Source organism: Nicotiana tabacum, chromosome 14 (genome assembly GCF_000715075.1).
Source record: "Nicotiana tabacum cultivar K326 chromosome 14, ASM71507v2, whole genome shotgun sequence".
In the NCBI taxonomy this organism is placed as follows: domain Eukaryota; kingdom Viridiplantae; phylum Streptophyta; class Magnoliopsida; order Solanales; family Solanaceae; genus Nicotiana; species Nicotiana tabacum.
In genome coordinates, this window is record NC_134093.1 from 115,503,148 (window position 1) to 115,526,423 (window position 23,276).

A 23,276-nucleotide genomic window follows, 5' to 3' on the forward strand; every position below is an offset into this window, starting at 1 on the left:
ATCCATTCATATAATTCTTTTTGAATAAAAATCCTTCCAAATAATATTTTGAATATAATTCTTTCAATTAGAAAGTCACCATGTGACACCTCATTTAATAATCATAAAAGTACGGATCTCGGCCCATTTTCATATTTCCACGACATTTCGTGCTCATAATTAAATCATCATATTTTCCCGGAACCTCGTGCCCACTTGTCATATCATAGCTGCACGAACAGTTCACGTGCCAATAGTATTATCCTTTAATCACGGCACCTCGTGCCCACATTTCATATCACAATTGTAGGGACAATTCACATGCCAATAATATCAATGTATATAAGATCCACATGATCAATTTATTCCCAATAAAGTAAGTTTAAAAGTTTTAAAATCAAGTAGGAAATCAACAATGGAATGAATTTATTTCAGAAATCATTTGGGTGGAAAAAAATAACATTTCAATTAAAATGAAACACCCGATATTTGCTGATTTGGATGTAAAACTTATAAGAATTAAGCATACATCAATTTCTTTTATTCAAAACAACTTAACCTAAACGATTAGTAAAAAATAGAAACACAAATCCTCAGAGTCTCGTTCAAGAGCCAAAGCCAACACATTACAACAAGGAATACAAAGACACAATAAAATCAAACAATACATCATGGAAGAACATCGGGATTTACATATCACAAAAAAACAAAATAACCAAAGGCAAGTGCAACCATAGAAATATCAACAAAAGGTCACTCCCGAGATACCGACTCATAGTCCCAAATGTAAATATGCAACAACAACAATAATGCCCCCGGGCCATCACAAATCAATCCCCGACATAGCCCACATTGTCTCGCCACGTGTGCTATAGTAAAGTGAATGCCCGCCTTGTCTCGCCACATGCGCAAACCCACATATATATAGCCCACCTTGTCACGCCGCATGTGCATAAATCAATAGTAATAATAGTGCGGCAGAAACCTCATGCAAACACCCGAACAAAACTTTCCAACAAAATAGCGTGCCAATATTGCATCTCATAAACTGCACCTCAAGTGCTAAAATATTACAACATATCACTTATTTGCACATCAAGTGCTCAATTATTACAATTTATCACAGATTGCACATCAAGTGCCCAAATATTACAATTTGCCACGAAATTCAACAATACATAAATTTCCATAATAAGTAGCCCATGGCACGACCATAGTGTGCATAAAATTTTAACAACTATATCCGAGAGTGAACAACTCAACAAAATAATATATCACATAAGAATCAAAGTGGCAATCCCACCAAATCATCATATAGATACAAAACCAACAAAATAAGAATTTAGGCAAGACAATTAAAGGATTTAATTGTTACCAATAATTTCTCATTTAATACATAAGGCGTCTAAGGATTTTAATCAATGTAATTTGCACATATAACCCAATTACGTACTCGTCACCTCGCGTACTTGATTTTCAATTACACAAATTGCACACACGACTCAATGCCTAAGGGGTGATTCCCCCACTCGAGATTAGGCAAGATACTTATCCTTTTGAAGTTATGCCGATTTTTCAAAATTACCTTCTTGCTTGAATTGACCTCCGGACAGCTCAAATCTATCCAAATAATTATTTAACCTCATTAAAATTCATCGAAAATAATTCCGGATAATAATACGTCGACTTAAAAATTTATTTCAAAAAGTCAACAAAAGTCAACGAGGGACCCGCCTCTCGGAATCCGGCAAACTTTTCATGAAATCCGATCACCCATTCCGATAGAGTTCAACCATACTAAAATTATCAAATTCCGATGTCAAATGAACCTTCAAATCCTAAATTTGTGGTTTATGAAGTTTCTACAATTTTTCCCAAAATTTCAATCTCAAAGTACTAACTAGATGATGAAATCAGTGATATATTCATATACATTAACCAAATCCTAGTTAGAATCACTTACCCTGATGAATTTCTTGAAAAACTCACGAAACATAGTCTCAAACCGAGCTCCCAAAGTCCAAAAATGAAATAATAACTTAAACCTCGGATATATAGTACATCCTCTGAACTTCCAATGTGCGGTCCGCACAATTCCAAGTGCGGCCACACATCCCAGCTCCTGCGGTCGCACAAAAATGATGCGGCCACACTCTCTTGGTGACTTCACTGTCACGCTTTAGTATTTTGACCATAACTTTCTCTACATATATCCAAATGATGACTTCTTTCTAGAAACTAGGCACGAAGGGCTACAACTTTCGTTTTTGAATCATGCCAACATTCCTCGTAGATCAAACGATATAAGCTTACGAAGTCGGACGAGTGAATCTGAGAGTTCTTGAATGCGGCCGCACACAAAATTGTGCAGCCCGCACACTCCACTGCGGACTAAAGTGCGGCCGCACCAAAATTGTGCGGTCCGCACAATTCCCCTGAGGTCCGCACTTCCCTTTTGCCTCAGCACTCCCGAAACTCATCCGGAACCTCTCGGACACAAATCATATATGAATTTCAATCATAAAACACGCTATGGGCCAGCTCGCGCACTCAAAACACTGAAAAAAGGTCATCTTGACCCGATATTGACCATGGTAAAGCTTTCAAATTTCTTAACTTTACTAATCTCTCAACCAATGACCCAAAATATACACCCAAGCCCTTGGGACCTCAACCAAATATACCAACACGTTCTAAAATACAATACGAACTTAGAGGAGGCTTCAAACCAGGTCAAACAAATGTATGAATTACAAATCGTGCCTCGAATCGAATTATGAGTTTTCACATCTTCCAACTTCTATATTTTGCGCCGAAACGTATCAAATCAATTCGGAATGACTTCAAATTTTGCACACAAGTCATAATTAACCTAATGGAGCAATTCCCATCATCGAAATTCCATTCCGGTCATTTTCTCAAAATTCAACTCTCCGATCAACTCTTTGCATTTAAGCTTCTAAATAAGAATTGTTCTTTTAATTAAATTTTGAATCTTCCGAAAATCAAACACGTCCACACCCGTGGGTCATAATACTTATTACGAAGTTGCTCGAAACCTTAAGTCACTAAATGGGGCATTAATTCTTAAAATGACAAGTTGGGGTCATTACAATATCATACCAAATTCGGGGATTCATACCCTCAGAACAAAGTTTAGAAGTGTTACTTACCTCAAACCGTGTAATTCTTTATTACGCTATGCCCTTACCACGAGAATTGGTCTCTGAAAGCCTCGTATCTAGCCATAATTAATTCGATTCAGTCAATACCAATTATTGTAATTAATTCCATAAGGAAATACTAATTTTCCAAAAAAACCCCGAAATTAACTTAAAAATCGCACATGAGGCCCACGTCTCGGAACCCGACAAAAGTTACAAAATATGAACGCCCATCTAACCACGAGTCCAACCATACAAATTTCACAAAATTCCGACATCAACTCGAATGTCAAATCTTAAATTAAAGTCTATGAAGAGTTCTGCTATTTTCAACCCAATCGTTACCCATTTGAACTCAATAGTCCTTCCATAAACCTTATTGGTATCTGTATGGATAAATAATACTCTAGCACTCAAGAATCCTACTTTAATTTACCCATTTTTAATCCAAACCCGAAATTGAAGAATTGGGGAAAGAAATTCTTACCTATTTGAAGCCCTAGAAAGATCCTTGTGAAATCTTCAAGCCTTGAATAAGAATTGATGGATAAATGACTAAGTCTTCACTTTCTCTCTCTAAAATGCTCTCACCTCTCTCTAAAATGTCAAATTTTAGCTCAAAAATGACTTAACCCTTCTCCCTACCCGGCCTTGGGGGTATTAAATGAGCTCCTATGTGTGTGGCCATGCACCTGGGAAAGTGGCCGCACACCTGATGCAGAAAGTCTCAAATATGCGCGGTCGCGCATCTGGACGCGCATATTACACAGGTCCAGTAAAAATGGCCATAACTTTCTGTATACATATCTAAATGATGAACGGTTTGATGCATTGGAATATAGACTCAAATGGACTTAATTTGATAGGTTATACACTACATATATCTTAATAGCTTGAGAGGTATGCTTGTCTGAGAATAGGTCTTGTGCGAATTCACTTGAAACTTTATCCCATCATATAATTTTCAACTTGACTTAGCCTTAGGGATCTTCTTAGACGATAAACCATTCTTAATGCACCTCATACATATATTATCATGATTAATTAATATCATTCAAATTATCAGTCTTGTTCATACCCGAATTAATACAATTAGCACCCGCCAATCTTCTTAATGGTCTTAAAACACTTAGAAATTTTCGGGGGTGTTACATTCTCCCCCACATAAGAACATTCATCCTCGAATGTTTTACAAGTCATTATTATGCTCTGTATTATCCTCCTTTCACCTTAACCATTATCTTTAATCGTCCTTGACTTCATATAGATCTTAGATATTCATCCAACATTTCAACTTCTTTAAGGCCCCAAAATTTGGATAACTCCCAATTATTTTAGAAATTTTCGCAGAGTGTGCTTTGCAATTGGGCCTAACCACCTGCCAGAGAATCACCAAAACCAGTCCTAACAACATATACATGAACCAACAACGCAACATATCATTGAAACATATCACGAGCAGTATACTTCCAAAAAAGAACACCTTTAACATCAACTATACAGTTGATACATAATTCATAGAAGGTAACTCTTAGCGTTTTCGTAGAACACAACTTTATAAATACATGGCTATTCAAACAAATGAGGGTACTTCTTCTTCATTTCTTCCTCGACTTCCCAAGTGGCCTTTTCAACCTGTTGGTTTCGCCATAACACTTTCACGGAGGCAATTTCTTTATTTCTCAACTTTCAGACTTGCCGATCAATATTAGAAACTGGAATCTCTTCATAAGTCAATTTCTCATTAACCTCAATAGTCTCAACCGGAATAATGAGTGTCGGACCTCCAACTACTTTCTTCAACATAGACACATGAAACACTGAATACATGGAGGACAATAATAGGGAAACATCCTACTCATAGATTGGCATATTTCCTTCAAGATTTCATAAGGCCTAATGTGACTACACATACTTTTAACTTTCTTAACAATTCACCCAATATATTCATAGAGAAAATCTTGAGAATAACCCGTTCACATTCTTCAACACTAAGTCTCTACGCCGAACACCCGAACTAAACCTTTGGCGACCTCCAACAATTGCTCTAAGATGTTCTAGTATGAAAAATGACCATAAACATTTCTATCCAATATATATTTGATCACGGGATGATACTTCTTCTTTGACATGTTTGAGCCTTCAAATCACTATTTCACCTTATCACACATGCATACCCGAGGTGATCCCACGTCACCCTATCCCATATAAGCCTGACGACACCACATAATTGAAAATTACTAATTTAGCATTAGCCCATAAACCTTGGAATCCAATTTCCAACATCTAAAAACTTATGTTCAAGACCCGAATTTCACATCTACACACTGTATAAATTTGAGTAAGTTGTATTAAGCTGTAACCATAACCTCATCCCAACACCTTCGTACACTGTTAATAATGAAAGAAACACATGGAAATCTCATGACCCCTTATCAGATCAAGAAGTCATGGAGCTCTCTCACCCCAACTATAACCATAATCACTTACTAAGCCGACTTTCAATATTATCCTTCCGAATATACTGTAATTAAACATGATAGTACCCATTCTAGGTCCAATGACCTTACATTATTAAATGCAACTATCCCACAGACACGCCACATCAATATAACTCAAGTCACAACTGCGCAATCTGTGTACCCAAATATGGGAGATGTCTCAAGGAAGAGAATCGTGTTGCAAGTTCAACAAGCAACACCATAACTGCAATGCTATAAGCTCATTAAATATAGTAGAACCAAGACACACAAATTTAATAACAGTAACAAGCTCTTCTAGAGCTCACATTATCATCACTCGCACGGACAACTCACGTGCTATAATATCATATCAGAATCTGCACGGACCACTCACGTGCCAATAACATAATTCGCCCGGCATGGTCACATGCCTCTAATCCAAGCATATCATACAAGAGCTATCAAATAAGTACACAAGAACCATCCAACTTAAATCTAAACACATATACCCCGCTGGGAGAAAAGAAACTCTCTATTCATAGCATAAGAAACTCACCTACATAGATTACAACGCAGGAAATAACCCACCTACTTAGTCTCAAATTGGCATCTTGTTATACCCTTTGGAAGCCACAATTACTATGAAATCACTTAATCTTTCTGAGTCCAAACTCATTAACTAGACACGAGAATTTAATTTTCCCCAAAATTTAACAACGTGAAAGATCTTTCACAATATTCACACTCAAGATTGTACGTCACGTCAAAACGAAAATAAAGCACCCCATGGCCTTCCTTTACATTTCAAGGAAATAATTTTTGTTACATTCAAATCATCTTAACACATCCCGCAGTTACATCATACTCATCACAAAGACATTCCACCGCTCATCGAGCCACAAATTCCATTCGTAAGGACATTACCGGACATATGAGTCCAAATGTACAGCTTACAACTGAAGCTACAGAGCCTAAGCTGCGGTCTAAATCTGGCCTAAAGTCCTCAAGACTGGCCCATCACCAGAACACAGAATACACATCTCAAACATCGCTCATGGAATCACAAGCCGGCGATGCATAGCTGATACCGAGCACTCATGTGCGCATATGAATGCGTGGAAGGAATTCAAAGAGTTATGTTTCAAACTAAATCAATTCCGCATGATTGAATACAAGAAAGTGAAATTTTCCTAAGGGTTTGGCAACCTCTCGAAGCTAAGTACAGATGTCTCTGCATCAATCCGCAAGACTCTACTAAACCTTCTCATGACTCGTAAGACCTATGTTACCTAGAGCTCGGATACCAACTTATCACGACTCAAAATCTCACCTATCGTGATGGCGCCTATCTCAATACTAGGCAAGCCAAAAATCCCAATAAACCACCATTTCTTTAAAATATAAAAACAAAATAATTAAATTCAGCGGAAGAAATCTCAAAATTTCAAATATATCACTCCCAAAACCCGGTTTCACTGATTCCATGAGCATCTAATGTGAATACAATGTTTGACTGATAAAAACCACTTTCTGAAAGTATAGAACAGTACAATAACTGAAGAAAAGAGAGACAAGGTCAGCGGACACCAAGCAGCTAGCTTGATAGTCTCCAACTGATAGTACTCTGAAATCTAACAATCTCTGTGTCCCAAAGCACCTGGACATGCATACGAGGTTCAGAGTGTAGTATGAGTACAACTAACTTAATAAGTAACAATACTAACCTCTAGGCTGAAAGTAGTGACGAGCTTCGGCAGGTACAGTCTAGTAAAAATAATGGTACATAAATGTAGGCATGCTTTGAAGCTCAACAATTAAACTCAGTACAAGTGAAATAGATCAATATTGCATGATATGGGGAATATGACATCTCAGTAGCAAGACCTCCTGTAGATACTGGTCACCAATTATTCGGTCACCATGTACAGTTTATGGCCAGTCCAGGCCCGCGGTGTTCCAACCCATATATATACACACATCGACTGACAGTCAGTCACTCAGTACCATATAAGGCCAATCCAGCCCTGGGGTAATTTATCCCCAAATGCAAATGATACGGACAAGATCCATGTCCAGGTAAATTCATTACAATATAAATAAGTAAGGCAAGTCCATGCCCTGGGAAAATTCATCCCGAATATATACATATAATCATCATAAGTAAGGCAAGTACATCCCGAATATTTATATAATCATCGTAAGTAAGGCAAGTCCATGCCCTGGGAAGTCCATCCCGAATATATATAATCATCTACGCTCACTGGGGGTGTGTACAGACTCCGGAGGGGCTCCTTCAGCCCAAGCGTGATAAGTCGACCACGCTAACTGGGGGTGTGTGCAGACTCTCGGAAGGGCTCCTTCAGCCCAAGCGTGATATATAGCCAATATGGCCTACTGTAGGCGGGCATTCCCGATCCGTATAATAACAATACGTATAAGGACTGCTGCAAGCGGGCAGCCCCGATCCATAAAATAGTAAAGTCAATAAGGCCTGCTACAGGCAGGCAGCCCCGATGCGGAACAATAATAATGTATAAAGCCCTTCTGGCCTGCTGCATTGCGCCGCTCAATCCCATAAATATCTTCACAGTGGACAATTATTAGTGACTGTAAAATGTATATTTTAGAACAGTTAATTCAACAGCATCACGACCCCATGGGTCTTAAAATATTGGCATATAGCCGAAACATGATCTTGATTACTAGCCTCAACTTAATTCCTCTAACGAGTGCCACATGTTCAGATAATAACATGATTCTTTAATTTTTACTACTTCACAGGATTTATTCAAGACACACTTTCTATGGTGCACGTCTACATGTTCATCACTTATCGTGTGTTTCACCCCTAAATAATTCAAATCATACCAAATTCGGGGATTCAATCCATCAGAACCAAGTTTAGAAGTGTTACTTACCTCAAATCGTATAATTCTTTATTCCGATATGCCCTTACCACGAGAATTGGTCTCCAAAAGTCTCGTATCTAGCCACAATTAATTCGATTCAGTCAATACCAATTATTATAATTAATTTCAAAAGGAAATACTAATTTTCCAAAAACATCCGAAATTAACTCAAATATCGCCCGTGGGGCCCATGTCTCGGAACCAGGCAAAAGTTACAAAATATGAACGCCCATCCAACCACGAGTCCAACCATACAAATTTCACCCAATTCTGACATCAACTCGACCCTCAAATCTTCAATTATTGTCTATGAAGATTTCTACCATTTTAAACTCAATCTTTACCCATTTGAACTCAATAATCCTTCCATAAACCTTATTGGTATGTGTATGTATAAATAATACTCTAACACTCAAGAATTATACTTTTAATTATCCATTTTTACTCCAAACCCGAAATAAAAAAATTGGGGAAAGAAATTCTTACCTTTTTGAAATCCTAGCAAGATCCTTGTGAAATCTTCAAACCTTGAACAAGAATTGATGGATAAATGACTAAGTCTTCACTTTCTCTCTCTAAAATGCTCTCACCTCTCTCTAAAATATCAGATTTTAGGTCAAAAATGACTTAACATTTCTCCCTACCCAGCCTTGGGGGTATTAACTGAGCTCCTACGTGCGCGGCCGCGCACCTGGGCAAGTGGCCGCGCACCTGAGGCAGAAAGTTTCAAACATGCGCGGCCGCGCATCTAGGCGCGCATATGATATATGTCTAGTAAAATGGCCATAACCTTCTGTATACATATCCAAAAGATGAACGATTTATTGCGTTGGAAATTAGACGCAAAGGGATTTAATTTGATAGGTTATACACCACATAACTCTTTATATCTTGAGAGTTATGCTCGTTTGAGATTAGGTCTTGTGCAAATCCACTTGAAACTTTATCCCATCATATAATTTTCAACTTGACATAGCCTTAGGGCTCTTCTTAGACGATAAATCATTCTTAATGCACCTCATACATATATTATCATGATCAATTAATATCATTCAAATTATCAGTCTTGTTCATACCTGAATTAATACAATTAGCACCCGCCAATCTTCTTAATGGTCTTAAAACATTTTGAAATGTTCCGGGGTTTTACAACCTGTGTATGAACTTCCAGCATATTATGTTGCAACTCCAACACACGAAAAGTTCCAGCATAATATACTGGAGATTGGAGCACCCGTGTATGAACGACTAGTATATTATGCTGAAACTTCAATATATTATGCTGGCACTCGAGTATATTATGCTGGAAGTTCATATGTAAAACATTCGAACTCCAGTACATTATGCTAAAATATTTTCCGGATTTTGAAAGGATAAAGATAATTGGGATTAAGTCAAATGATTAGATGGAGTTGGAAACATCATTTTTAGCGTACAATAATATTTTAACATAGTCAAAAATTCTAACATTGTGACATTGTACTAAAAATACTCTTAATATATAGTTACCAACAATTGACAAGACAAGATACAAACTATATTAATTTACAAAAATACATGAACATATTATTCATTCTATAAGCATTAAATAAAATCTTGACCCTGTGATCAGCGGGAGTACTACTCCAGCATACAATAAAATTTTCTTGATATCTACACCAAACGAAGATGTCAAATTTTCATCCTTATTAGGAATTTTTGATTCTGGAACAGGACGGCCACCCAGAATTGTTTGCGATTCAATTGAAGGGTTATTTTTATCGTCTCAGGTTGAATTTAGAACTGGAATATAATCCATATTTGGTGGTAAGGGCAACACCAAATCCTTTGGCATAGATGGTAGTGGTGATGGTGGTGGCTCCTTTGGTACCTTTGGAAAAATTGGCACTGCTCTACTTGGTGGAGGCTTCATTTCTTGTACTGGACTAAACATTGCTTGAGGTGCTACAAAATATTTACAAGGATAAATTTGCCCCAAAATTAGATGCCTTGCTGCAGAAGGTGTCATCTGACACTGTTTCGCAAAAGAAAGAAGAAGAAAATACATGTATAAGTAGTACTCGCCCTATTTTATTTTATATGTCTTGTTTTGACTGTGTACGAGTTCAAGAATGAAAAATGGACTTTTAAATCACACGACCTTCAACTAAATGTGTGTATGATCTATAACATACTTACCAAATTAAGGGTAAAATGAGTGGTAAAAGGTATTTTTTCTAAAACAGATGAACAAAGTAAATCACATAAATATAAATGGAGAAAATATTTTTTTCTTTTTGGTAAAAATACATTGTGTAAATATATTTGTACGATAAGCATTTGAAAATAATGGAAACGGAAAATCAATTTGGAACAAGAAATGAAGCATTAGAAACCCCACTAAACTAAAGCCAAGCTATACTAAGAAACCTCTTAAATTTATTTCGTAAAATCCATATAATAACAAGACATAATTGAATTTTCCTTTTGATCTAAAGATCAATGAAAATATGACTAAATATAAAGTAGCTAAGTCAGAGACAATGAGTTCAAATCAGAAAATAAGTCAAAAATATGAAAAGAAATAAATGAACTTAGAGGAATTAAAATAAGGAAGATAAATATGCTAACTACTAAGAGAAAATTTATTGTTTTTTTGCTAACTCGTCTTGTACAACCTCAACAAAATAAATAAATTGCTTAAACTTGAAATCTCTTATTAATAACTTTTATATAAAATAAATTGTTTGTTTTATATAATAAATAATAATATAGTAAACTCCTAATATTTTTGGGGCGTTCTAATTTTGGGGTCTAGCCTTACACTTCGGCCGCCCCTGGAAGCATATGAAAATTCACTAAAACTTTCAAATGACTTTAGTATTAAGAAACTTAAAAGTCAAACGGAACAATTTTGAATCTTGGATATTAGATAGGGCAAAAATTACTTTTAGCCCACGACCAGAATTATTTATATCCATAGCCGCAAAACTTTATAAATTTAAGTATTTTTACCTCAACAAAATAAATATAGAAATGCATATTTATAAAGAAAAACAAATTTCAGCTATTATTTTTCAGAGCAGCTATACGGTGTCATTTTTCCTATTGGATATCCCGCCACTGATTACTGGTTTAATAAAAAGTTTAAAATTAAATAGTTTTTAAATATTAAAAGATATCATTCTTTTGAAAAGACGAAAAAAAAGAGTACTATATAAAATAAAACAGAGGGACATGTTGATGAACTCACCGAGGTGACGAGTAGGGTTGAGGTCCAGAGTTGAAACAACTGAAGTAGTAAACAGAAGAAAAGCTAATGTGATCATCGCTAAGATGGAGATGCAAAAATATTTGCATAGTCAATTTACTTATATGAAAATTACATGTAACTTTCTATGGTAAACAATATTTGATAACTAGACAAAATTGTAACTAATTTATAATAAGTTGAACTTCAATGGTTATGTAAAAAGGGTATTTCATATTGTCATTACATATAACTTAACTCATTCTTTTTTTAAGATACAAGGAGGTATTTTTTGAGTTTTAACAAATTTTGCGTTCAATAGTCTAAAAAGGGAAATTAAGTAAAGAATAAGAAAACTTTTTTATGCGTTGCCTAGCATGAATTTAATCCAGTATTTGTTTTTTCCTATTTATTTGACGCATATATCAGCAACGAGCATTTATACTATTTTACAAAATTTCAATGAAATAGAATAGAATGTTACCCCATTTTCATGCTGACAAAAGTATCTTGAGGCTGTAAGATCAAAATATTTTCTCTTTCGGATGGTTTGTGTTTTGGTGACGAAGAAAAACGAAAGATAATAATTATAAGAGGAATCACATTAGAAGCCAATTAATGAACGCATGAGACGATGGTAGTTAGGATTAAGGAGAAAATACTGTATCACTTGAGAAGTAAAGCACAATAAAACATGCGCAAAAGGCATAAATGCAAGAAATTCGTTATTTTCTGTTTTTTTTTTTTTTGGAGAAACAGATATTTTATTAATAAACTACTAAGGTGGCATTACATCACTAGTACTATTAGTAAGAAAAACACTTAAGTTTCCAAACATTGCCAGTTTGTTACATATGGAATTTGATATAAGTCTAGTAGTAGCTAGTCCATCTTTGTCCTCTTGGATGGTTGTCTTGACAAGATCTGGGGGTGAACAAAATATTTGTGCCAGCAAGAGGTGGTTGTTTGGAGCCTAATTTACTCAAAACGTGTGCCACCTTGTTCCCTTCGCGGAAACTATGCCGGATCACTGGATTCCCCAGTTTCTTCAATAAGCACCTGCATTCAAGGACAACGTTAGTATATGCTGGGTAGTTATTATGCTCAAGTAACTGGATTATCTCTATGGAATCAGTTTCTATCATATGCGAGTTTTAACCCTATCATCTGCGAGTTTTAACCCTACTTGGAGTGCTAGTAACTTTGCATGTGTAGGGGCGTAGGCTCGGACTGCTTTAGTGAAGCCTACTACCAGTTATCTTGTGTGTTTCTAATAATTCCTCCAATGCCCCCAGCATGATATCTATCCAAAAAAGTTCCATCTGTATTTAATTTGTATGTATGAAATGGTGGTGATTGCCACTTGATGAGGATGGATTTTTTGTGCGCGGGGCTCGTATTATTTTTCTACGGGCAGTTTGAATTCGATGGTACGTATTTTGACCAATTGGTAGTTTAGAGGTTTGGAGAGGTTGTGAAATCAGTTGTTGTTTCTATTTAGCCAAAGTTGCAATAGTAAAAAAGGAAATACATCTTCCCAAGTTATATAGTTGTAGTTGGTAGGTATATGGAGATCCCTAAGCAAAAGCATCCAGTGCTTGCCATTTGGGCGGGTTTGAGTATCAACTCCCAGGCTACTCCAGAATGTATGGGCAGCTATACAATGTAGGAAGTTATGTGTGATAGTTTCTTCTTCATTCTTACATATTGGGCACAGGTAGTCATTGGTGACTCCAATTTCATGAAGATATGACTTTGTGGGAAGCGTGTTACGATAGCATTGCCAAAGGAAGAATTTTATTTTATTTAGGGTACTTAGTTTCCAAATCCATTCATAGTGAATATGTGTTTGTTGGTGTTGGTGAAGTAAGGTATAAACAAAGTGTGTGGAGAAGGTGCCATTTGGGTTTAGAGACCAAATGGGGGTGTCCATGGCCATTGGGTTGTTGGAAAGGGAAATGGAGGAAATCTTTTCTCTAATATTTTCTAGTAGCTCGAAGGAGATTTGTGACCAGTTCTACTAGTCGTGGTACCACAACTGGGAGACTGTTAGGTTAGTTTCGTTGATACAAAAGGGCCTTTGAGTGATTTAACGGATACGAGGAGTGTTGGGGATCCAATTTCCATAATAGAAGTGAATGAATTTTCCGTTGCCAACATCCCATGTGATGCCTTTTGTAACAATTTCCCATCCTTTCAACACATTTTGCAAAATGAAAGAGTTGGTCTTGGCATTAGCTCGCCCACTATACTTTTGGATTAGGGTATTAGCAAAAACTGTAGAAGGGTTGGTGAATAATCTCCGTGCTAACCCTGCTAGTGCATTTTTATTTTTATGGATTGCTTTACGAATTCCCAGACCCCCAGTTTTTTAGGGACAGTTACGACATCCCAGGCAACATAGTGAATTCTCTTGTTATGAGAAGTAGTGCCCCAAATGAAGTCACCCTGGATTTTATCAATTTGTTGTTGAGTCTTCTTAGGTAGGGATATGTATTGCATGATATGATTTGGTATATCGTTGGGTGAATATTTTGCTAGAATTGTACGTCCCACAAGAATTAGGAAGTTTGATTTCCAATTTGACAGCTTGTGACACATATTATCAATAACAAATGGGAAATCGCCTGGCTTTGGTTTGTTGTTGAGGATAGGGAATCCCAAGTATTTTTCAAACTGTGTGGTTAGGTTAATGTTGAGCAACTCAACTGTGTATTCTCTTATGGCAAGTGAGTAGTTGTTTGAGAAAAGAATTTTTTATTTTGTATTGTATCACGACCCAAAGATTCTCCACAGGCGCCGTGATGACACTTAGTCTCTAAGACTAGGTAAGCCGATTATAATAATATTTCAAGCCATTTTTTTAAATATAAACCAACAACGGAAATATTCAAACCAACTCCCAAGATTGATAATATTGAGTCACGAACTCTAACTGAATACATGAAATGATCTCAAGGATCGGATACTCAATACTGTTTGATTAATAATTAACAGTACAATAAAATGGAAAGACTTCAAGGGACTGCGACGGCCAGGTAGCTCTACCATGAATCCTTGCGATCATACTTTAACTCTATCCGAGTTCGATAGCTCCAATACCTGGCTCTGCACAAAACTGTGCAGAAGTGTACAATGAGTACACTACAGTCGGTACCCAGTAAGTATCAACACTAACCTCAATGGAGTAGTGACGAGGTACAGTCGAGATGCTCACTAGTCTAATAACCTATGCAATATATTATACAAAAATAATAAGAAACAAATAATAATGATGGCAACAATAATCAACCAGTGATATACACAGCAGGGCGACAAGAACACCAAAAATATTGCGCAACAAATAATGAATCCAAGTATAACCAATTAATCAAGTTCTTCCAATATAAATCTTTTGCCTATATATTTTTCAAATAGAAATCTTCATGATATAATACTTTGAAATAAATCTCATTCAAATATAATTCTTTTAAATAAATATCTTTCAAATAAATTTCTTTCGAATAAAAGTCACCCTGTGACATAATATTTTAAAATCATAAAATATGGGTCTCAGCCCACTTTCATATTTCCATGGCACCTCGTGCCAATTACTCTATCACAACCACACGGATAACTCACGTGCCAAATATCATCATCATTTAACCACGGCACCTCGTGCCCACATTTCATATCACAACTGCACGGACAATTCACGTGCCAATATCATCATTATTTACTCACGGCACTTCGTGCTCATATTTCATATGACAACTGCATGGACAGTTCACGTGCCAATATCATCATTATTTACTCATGGCACCTCGTGCCCATATTTTATTTCATAATTCACCTAGCAATAACCACAGGCTCCAATTTCAATATATATCAAACTATTATCAATTTACCAACAACAAGACAAATTGCACAAGGTACAAAAATAAACACAAAGAAAATTAACATCAAATGAAAATTACCAACACAATAACCCCACATCATCACATATCATCCCTGACAATAGCCACCCTTATCTCTCCTATAGCCACTCTTATCACTCCTATAATAGCCTCCCTTATCTCTCCGTTCTGACAATATCAATAGCCACCCTTATCGCTCCTATAGCCACCCTTATCTCTCTTATAGCCACCCTTATCACTCCTATAATATCCTCCCTTATCTCTCTTCCTTGACAATATCAATAGCCACCCTTATCGCTTCTATAGCCACCCTTATCTCTCCAATAGCCACCCTTATTGCTCCGCCCTGATAATTTTCCAACACACATAACAACAGTAAAATGCCACCCTTATACCCACATAATATCAACGGTGAAATGCCACCCTTATATCCTCAAAATAATAACTCAAATAACACAACAATGTACACGGAATGTTATCACGGCAATATAACAAAATCAATTCATATCACAATTTGTCCAATGGCCACAACCAATACCAAAGATATAACAAAATCAATTAATTTCACAACAAATAGCCCAAGGCTCCACACAATGCGTATAAAACCTCAAAACAACCAAAGAGTTGGAAAATACTTAGTATAGGGCAACGCCTTCATTAATTCAATTTTTTAATAATTATATAACTCCTCGGTTTAAACTTATTTCATTAATTATTTGCAGATGAAAAATCCATAATGTAATTATTTCCAGGAAATATCAAATCACCAAACTCACGAAATTCACATAAATATACAAGAAATAACCACATCAAATTGTTATATAAAAACAAATTCGACAAACACGAATTGAAGCATGGCAAATGGATGATTTAATAAATCCCAACAATTATCCAATTTACTACACAATATGCCTAAGACTTTAACCCAATCAATTTTGCACGTATAAGCCCGAGTACATACTCGTCACCTCGCGTACACGGATTTTCACATTTTACAAATGACACATAAGACTCGATGCCTAAGGTGTAATTCCCGCACTCAAGGTTAGGCAAGATATTTACCTCGACGAAACTATGTCAATGCTTTAAATGATCTTCGCGAGTGAAGCCACCTCCGAACGGCTCAAATCTAAAATTCGCCCCTTAATAATACTACGATGGTCCACCACCTAAACAAATTTCAATCTACAACAATGCAACACAATTGCACCAATATTAGTAAACAAATTTCTAGATTTTTGGTCATTTAGGCATTTTATCAAACACCTAGAGTACATAGCATTTTACTACCTCTAGTAATGGCATTTCTTCTTCCAACAATCCCTCCTTCCCACCAACAAAAGATACTAAACCATCCTTTGTCTACAAACAGCCTTCTTTAGCACCATTAAAATCATCAATGAACTCACATCCACCCAATTGTTGCTAATTAATTAATTATAAAATCTCTACAATACCCAATAATCTAGTTGAAGTATTTATGGCTCCCAAGCACCATCCAATAAGTGTTAATACTTATTTCTTGCTTACATACTCATAATAAATCCATACATGTTAGTCTAAGCATGTAGGTTTACCTTTTTGGAAGAGATCTTGCAAAACCTGCCTTTGAGTTCTTGAAGAAATTTCTTGAAGATCTAAGTATTTTATGTGTAGATTTCATCAATACTAGTGTAGATATGATAAAATTTCACACCAAGATAATGGGGATTTCTTACCTTGAAGAAGAGGGGAGTTGGGGGGTCTTGAGAGAGTGGAGAGGAGCTCCAAGAATCGGCCAAGAGGAGTGGGAGAAGTGAGCTACCGAAATTGTCTTTATAAAGGCTTCAGGCCTAACTTGTCCATCCTCGTGCATTGTGCGGACATGCACGAGCTTTTGCCTGCCTTATTTTAGTAATTTGATTAAAACGTCTTGTAGAAATAACCAAATGACAAATTGTTTGATGCATTTGAAACCAGACTCGAAGGGCTATTCTTTAGGGACACAAATTCATGGAATGTATCTTCACATTATGAGAGTTATACCCATTCAAAGGTAGGTGTTGTGCAAGCAAGACACCTTTTCTACTTAATATTTCCAACTTTCGCCATATGCGTTGAATTTTCCTACGGACTTCCACATCCAAATACGGACACATGCCTAAGTCTGAAATCACCATACGAAGCTATTGACATCATCAAAATTCCATTACAGAGTCGCTTGCTCAAGATTCAAACTCCGGTCAACTTTTTTCATTTTAAGCTTCAAAATGAGAATTGTTTTTTTAATTAAATTTTGAATCTATCAAAAACCAAACTCGACCACACGCGTGGGTTATAATACATATTACGAAGCTGATCAAGATCTTAAGTCACTGAATGCGGCGTTAATTCTTAAGACGACAAATTAGGTCGTTACATTCTCCCCCTGTTAAACATACGTTCGTCCTCGAACGTGCCAAGAATCTTTCTAGGAACTTTAAATTACTGAGTGCATTATTTCACACATACTCAAGGGTGATTCTACGTCACCGTAAATTTAACAGGGGTCCAATAACATCGTCTTAGTAGAGATTATTTCCTTTATCCATACTTATAAGCTTTAAATCCAATTCCTTACTCTCCAATCAAATTTCAAATGCGTGATTTTTCATATTAACACACTGTTTTAGTCTCAACCGGTTGTAGCAAATTTCGTGCTCACACACAGCTCATACGTATGCCCATAACCACATCTCTGGTCATAATAGCTGTTTATAATTAATTCCAGCATCCTCAATTAATCTTATAGTAACCAATATCTCATTACAAATGTTTCACAACACTGACAGCAACACGCGAGGCATGAAGACCTCATAATTATTTACCCGAATTAACGAGTCATATTTAATGCCACCTAGGCACTCATCTCGCAGGCTAAAACTCAATATTTACAGCATAAATATGGCTAAATATGCACAGAAAATACATACAAAATTATCAAATAAGCCTAACAGACATGACTCCCTATTAATACTATGGTACAAATTTAAATTTCACAAAGGAAGAATTTAAACACATAATTTTTTTACCACAATGACCTCGTCCTTATATAACTTCCACTGCGGCTTGGAGTCAAATTTAAATATTTCACATCATATAAAATAATGCGAGGATCTCGTCCTAATCTCTGAATCACAATTATTTTGCATATTGTGCCAACTGAAAATTTCCATTCCCTTTATTTTTTTCTTTTTAATAAATTTCGTGAAATAATTTCACAACAAAAAATGAATCCCCATACCGGTAGGGCATATAAATCACACACTTTAACAAAACAATCTCGAATTTATATTAAAGCCAAATATAGTGAGTAACAGAATGTCACTTTTGGACTCTTAGCCCTCAATAGTGGACAAAACAAAATGTTAGACATGGCTAACACAATCAAATCTCCCAACGGGGATAAACACGTGAGTGGTGTACAAAATCACTAACTCACCATACATGAGCATGATAGGAGATCCCACGTCGATAATTGGAATTGAATCAAAATAAGAATAGTGCTCGACTATTACGAATAAATCATACATGTAACCACACCATCTGGTGTAGCGGCCTCAGCCATTCCATATCAAATATATCAATGGGTCGGGCCTCCCCCTCTACGGAGGCCTTTACCCGCCTGTCCTCCACCCCTAACTGACTATGCATGTGGGTTAGTAACTGGAATAGAGCATGTAGCCTGAGTATTCAGATGAAATCCGCCTCTCCCAAGTCTGGGACAATCTCTCATGATGTGCCTAGTATCACTATAGTGGTAACAACTCGTCTGCGGGTTCGACTTCTCATACTGAGTCTGTGCCAGATAATTGGAATTACCATTATAGGAACCCCGTGCCGGTGGTGCATTAAAAGAGCTTACTGAAGCACCTCGAGTATTCTGAAATTGTTTCCATGACCCCGCTGATACTGAAATGTAGAATTATTAAGGACACGGGAATACCGCAAGTGCCAATATCATCCCATACAAATCTCAGCTCTTAATCATTTACAAGTTTTGGAGAACCTTTTAATACCGCATATATACATCTTAGGCCAAAACTGATATAACGCATGGCCCTGCAATCGGATCGTTAATAGTGGATGCAAAATAACATAAGATATATGCTTCAAGATGAATAAATACCGCACGATAAGGAATGAAAGAAGTGAAAATATTTCCAACTAGCTCTGTAGCCTCGCGAAGATAAGTACAGACGTCTCCGTACCGATTCGCAAGACTCTACTAAACTCATTCGTGAGTCGTAAAATTTATGAACCTAGAGCTCTGATACCAACTTGTCATGATTAAAGATCCCGCCACAGGTGTCGTGATGGCGCTTTGTCTCTAAGACTAGGTAAGACGATTATAATAACAATTCAAGCCATTTTATTAAATATAAACCAACATTGGAAATATTCAAACAAACTCCCAAGACTCGTAATACTAAGTCATGAACTCTAACTAAATACACGAAATGACCTCAATGATCGAAAACTCAATACTGTTTGATTAATAATTAACATTACAATAAAATGAAAAGACTTCAAGGGACTGCAACGACCATACAACTCTACCTTGAATCCTTGCGATTACAATTTAACTCTGTCCGAGTCTAATAACTCCAATACCTGGCTCTGCACAAAAATGTGCAGGAGTTTAGTATGAGTACACCATGGTCGGTACCCAGTAAGTATCAAAACTGACCTTAGTGGAGTAGTAACGAGGTATAATCGAGACAGTCACTAGTCTAATAACCTTTGCAATATAGTATATAAAAATAATAGAAAATAAATAACAATGATGTCAACAATAATCAACCAGTTATATATACAGCAGGGCGACAAGAACACCATAAATATTGCGCAACAAATAATGAATACAAGTACATCCAATTAATCAAGTCCTTCCAATATAAATCTTTGGCCTATATGTTTTTCAAATAGAAATCTTCAGGATATAATACGTTCAAATAAATCACTTTCAAATAAATCTCTATCAAATATAATTCCTTCAAATAAATATCTTTCAAATAAAATTGTTTCAAATAAATTTCTTTCGAATAAAGGTCACCCTGTGACACAACATTTCAAAATCATAAACTACGGGTCTCAACCTACTTTCATATTTCCACGGCACTTCATGTCCACATTTTATATCACAACTGCACGGACAATTCACGTGTCAATATCATCATTTTTTACTCACGGCACTTCGAGCCCATATTTCATATCACAACTGCATGGACAGTTCACGTGTCAATATCATCATTATTTACTCACGGCACATGGTGCCCACATTTCATTTCATAATCCGCCTGACAATAGCCACAGCCTCCTAATTTCAACATATATCAAACTATTATTAATTTACCAACAACAACACAAATCGCACAAGGTATAAAACTAAACACAAGGAAAATCATAACATCACATGAAAATTACCAACCCAATAACCCCACACCATCACATATCATCATTGACAATAGCCACCCTTATCTCTCCAATAGCCACCCTTATTACTCTTATAATAGCCTCCCTTATCCCTCCGCCCTGCCAATAACAATAGACACCTTTATCGCTTCTATAGCCACCCTTATCACTCCTATAATAGCCTCCCTTATCCCTTCGCCCTGACAATATCAATACCCACTCTTATCGCTCCGCCCTGACAAAATCCCAACAAACATAACAACAGTGAAATGCCACCCTTATATCCTCAAAATAATAACTTAAATAACACATCAATTTACACAGAATATTATCATGGCAACATAACAAAATCAATTCATATCACAATTTGTCCAATAGCCACAACCAATTCCAAAGGTATAACAAAATCAATTAATTTCACAACAAATAGCCCAAGGCTCCACACAATGTGTATAAAACCTCAAAACAACAAAGGAGATGGAAATTACTCAGTATAGGGCAACACCTTCATTAATCCAAATTCTTGATAATTATATAACGCCTCGGTTTAAACTTATTTCATTAATTATTTGCAGATAGAAAATCCATAATATAATTATTTTCAGGAAATATCAAATCACCAAACTCACAGAATTAACATAAATATACAAGCAATAACCTCATCAAATTGTCATATAAAAATAAATTCAACTAACACGAATTAAGGCATGGAAAATGGATGATTTAATAAATGCCATGAATTATTCAATTTACTACACAATATGCCTAAGACTTGAACCCAATAAATTTTGCACATATAAGCCCGAGTACGTACTCGTCACCTCGCGTACACGGCTTTTCACATTTCACAAATGGCACATAAGACTCGATGCCTAAGGGGTAATTCCCCCACTCAGTGTTAGGCAAGATACTTACCTCGACGAAACTAAGTCAATGCTTTAAATGATCTTCGCGAGTGAAGTCACCTCCGGACGGCTCAAATTTGAAATTCGCCCCTAAACAAATTTCAATCTACAATATTGTAACACAATTGCACCAATATTAGTAAACAAATTTCTAGATTTTTGGTCATTTGGGCATTTTATCAAACACCTAGAGTACATAGAATTTTACTACTTCTAGTAATGGTGTTTCTTCATCCAACAATCCCTCCTTCCCACCAACAAGCGATACTAAACCATCTTTTGTCTACAAACAACCTTCTTTAGCACCATTAAAATCATCAATGAATTCACATCCACCCAATTGTTGCTAATTAATTAATTACAAAATCTCTACAACACCCAATAATCTAGTTTAAGTATTTATGGCTCCCAAGCACCATCCAATAAGTGTTAATAATTATTTCTTGCTTACATACTCATAATAAATCCATACATATAAGTCTAAGGGTGTAGGTTTACCTTTTGGGAAGAGATCTTGCAAAACCCTCCTTTGAGTTATTGAAGAAATTTCCTGAAGATCAAAGTATTTTATGTGTAGATTTCATCAATACTAGTGTAGAAATGATGGAATTTCATACCAAGATAATGGGGATTGCTTACCTTGAAGACGAGGGGAGTTGGGGGTCTTAAGAGAATGGAGAGGAGCTCCAAGAATCGGCCAAGAGGAGTGGGAGAAGTGAGCTACCGGAATGGTCTGTATAAAGGCTTCAGGCCTAGCTTGTCCATCCTCGTGCATCGCGCGGACATGCACGATCTCTCGTTCACATTGGCATACTGGGGCAATACTTTGCTGTTTTGTTGAAATGGCTGGGGCGCATGGCTCGTTCAAACCCGCCCGGTGCACGAGTTCACACGAGCTCCCCAGTTGCATCCTTTCTATATTTCTTGTTTTCCAACTTACCCTCCTTTTATACCTTGCTATGATGTAGACTCCAATCCACTTCCAAACTTTTATATAAGTATGAAACCATGATTATACGATGTTACCCTCATACCTAGCCATCTGGGGTATGCAAGCGAAAAGTGGTTATCCGAGGCACGCTTTACGGCCTTAAACCCTTAGCAAAACTTTCCTTGTTCCTTCTACCTTATTTTAGTAATTTGATTATAACTTGTTGTAGAAATATCCAAATGACAAATAGTTTTATGCGTTTGAAACAAGACTCGAAGGGCTATTCTTTAGGAAAAATAATTCATGGAATGCATTTTCACATTATGAGAGTTATACCCGTTCAAAGGTAGGTGTTGTGCAAGTAAGAT